Here is a 3,149-nt window from a genome sequence, read left to right as displayed (position 1 = left end):
ATTGGGTGTCAAGTTCTGACACATATATTGGATCGGGTGTCATGTTCCGACACATGTATATTGGATCGGATGTGACGTTTCGACACAGTAACAGTTTGGGTGTGGGTTTCATAAGAGGACCACTGTGATTATACATTCGTGTCTAATTGTGTTGATATTGGGAACTATATGTTGCTCTTGAAATGATAATTGATATGTGTATTCTGTATATGTGTGTTTACTGTGTTGTAATATCTTGCCTATGTTTCACTTATTGGAGTGGCCGTGTGATCGTACCCATACACTATGGTTGTGTGCTGATACTGCACTTGCTCGTTCTTTGTTGAGTATAGGGCATCTTCAGGCGGTTACTGATTGACCTCAGCTAGGAGATAATTGAGCGTGACCGAATTCAAGGGTGAGTCAGTTCTTTCAGGCTGTCATGGATCTTTCTTGTTTAAGTCCACTCTTTTCGGACTCAGACTATTGATTTAGGCTGTTTTGTTTAGTTTTCGGGGTTGCGCTCCCTTTTCTTAGACTTGTTAGTTAATCAGAGTTTTGGTATAATGACTTTCAGTTCTAGGGGTTGAAATTCTACGTCTTATTATTTATTGTTGAAATTATTATATTAACCCTTCCGTTTAAATTTATTCGTCCAATATTTTAAATATATATTTATTGATTTCATTTATTACTTTTATAATATCAAGAAAACATAATTATTTTATCTTTTAAAAAAACGTCATGTCGTTGAAAACTTGAAAAACCCTTCTCAGATACCTAAATAGAAAGCACTGAGAATGAAAGACATAAAACGCATTCAGCGAATGCGATTTATGAGTAAAATTTTGTGTCTTCATATTTATTGTTGAAATTACTATATTGCTACTTCCATTTAATTTTATTTGTCCACTATTTTTAAAATATATTTATTGATTTCATTTGTTACTTTTATAACAAGAAAAGATAATTATTTTATCTTTTTAAAAAAATGTCATGTCGTTAAAAACTTGAAAAATCCTTCTGATATACCTAAATAGAAAGCGCTGAGAATGAAAGTCATAAAACGCATTCAACGAATACGATTTATGAGTAAATTATGCGTCTTCTTATTTATTGTTGAAATTACTATATTAACCCTTCAGTTTAATTTTATTTGTTCAATATTTTAAAAATATATTTATTTATTTCATTTATTACTTTTCTAATACCAAGAAAAGAAAAATATTTTATCAATTAAAAAAAGATCATGTCGTTGAAAACTTGAAAAACTCTTCTTATGTACCTTAATAGAAAGTGTTGAGAATGCAAGGCATAAAATGCAGTGAGCGAATGCGATTTATGAGAAAATTTTGCGTTTTTTTATTTATTGTTGAAATTACTATATTTCCCCATGCGTTTAATTTTATTTGTCCACATTTTTTAAATATATTTATTTATTTCATTTATTACTTTTGTAATATCAAAAAAAGATAAATATTTCATCTTTCAAAAAAAGGTCATGTCATTGAAAACTTGAAAAATCGAAAAATCCTTCTCAGTTACGTAAATAGAAAGTGCTGAGAATGAAAGGCATAAAACACATTCAACGAATGCGATTTATAAGTAAAAATTTTGCGTCTTCTTATTTATTATTGAAATTACTATATTACCACTTTCGTTTAATTTTATTTGTCCACTATTTTAAAAATATATTTATTGATTTTATTTATTACTTTTATAATATCGAGAAAAGATAATTATTTTATCTTTTAAAAAAATGTCATGTCGTTGAAAACTTGAAAAACTCTTCTCAGATATATAAATAGAAATCGCTGAGAATGAAAGGCATAAAACACATTCAACGAATGCGATTTATGAGTAAAATTATGTGTCTTCTTATTTATTGTTGAAATTACCATATTACCACTTCCGTTTAATTTTATTTGTCCACTATTTTAATAATATATTTTTATTTCTTTCATTTATTACTTTTATAATATCAAGAAATGATAAATATTTTATGTTTTAAAAAAATGTAGTGTCGTTGAAAACTTGAAATACCCTTTTCAGATATCTAAATAGAAAGCGCCGAGAATGAAAGGCATAAAACGCATTCAGCGAATGCTATTTATGAGTAAAATGATATGTCTTCTATATATATATTATTTTCATTTTATAAACTTCTTACTTAAATTGACAATCTTTACATTAATTTAATTTAACATATATCAATACTGGTTAAATCTTTTTGATACATTTTGTACTTTCTTTGTTCTCTGAAATTTTATATTTATTTATTTATTTAAAATTTTGTTGTTTTTTTATAATTGTTATTTGTTCATTTTTACTCTAACAATTTAAAAGATATTAAACATAATAATTCTTAGAAAATATATATTCATTTGTTGACAGTTATAACAATTTAAAAGATATTTAACATAATAGTTTTTCGAAAATATATATTCATTGGTAGTTATTATAACAATGAATATTTTGCATTATGTGTTGTAGTTTTGTTCTTCGTTTTTTGTAATATGTAATATTATCTTTAATTATTGGAAATATCACACTAGGAAAAAGGTTTTGTTATTAATAAAATATAGCAACCAATACATATATTTTTGTTCAAAAACTTAATAAAAAATATTTTCATATAAATTATTGATATATGTCGTATTCAACATATACAAAAATCATAGACTTGATCCAATCTTAGCAAGCAATTTGAGTTGAGAATTATAGCATGAGCATGATGATTGGTCAAAGGACAAGCATAGGAGAAAATTGAGATTTATCTCTTAAGTGTAAAAATTATATTGAACTTTTCAAGTAAATAAACTAATCTGGGTAGAGTTTAATTTTTCTATCCTAAAATTATTTTACAGATATGTAATTTCCTAAAAATATGATAATTGCTTATTTTTCATTAACCACTTAACACTTTAACACTACAAAGCATAAAGAAAGAAGATTGGGTGTGTTTGGTATGAAGGAAAATGTTTTCCTGGAAAACAAGTTGATTTTTGACTTATTTTCTCATGTTTGGTTGGTGAGTAGAAAATATTTTTCGGAAAAGATTTTTAGTGTTGGATTTATGAATGATTTTTTTTTTTGAGAAATATCTTTTATTTTTACTAGGGTAGAAAATAATTTTTGAAATTGAAAATATTTTTTAAAAACAAACTTAA

The sequence above is a fragment of the Solanum tuberosum genome, unplaced genomic scaffold (assembly GCF_000226075.1).
Source record: "Solanum tuberosum cultivar DM 1-3 516 R44 unplaced genomic scaffold, SolTub_3.0 scf00101, whole genome shotgun sequence".
NCBI classification, from domain to species: domain Eukaryota; kingdom Viridiplantae; phylum Streptophyta; class Magnoliopsida; order Solanales; family Solanaceae; genus Solanum; species Solanum tuberosum.
This window is presented reverse-complemented; position numbering follows the sequence as displayed.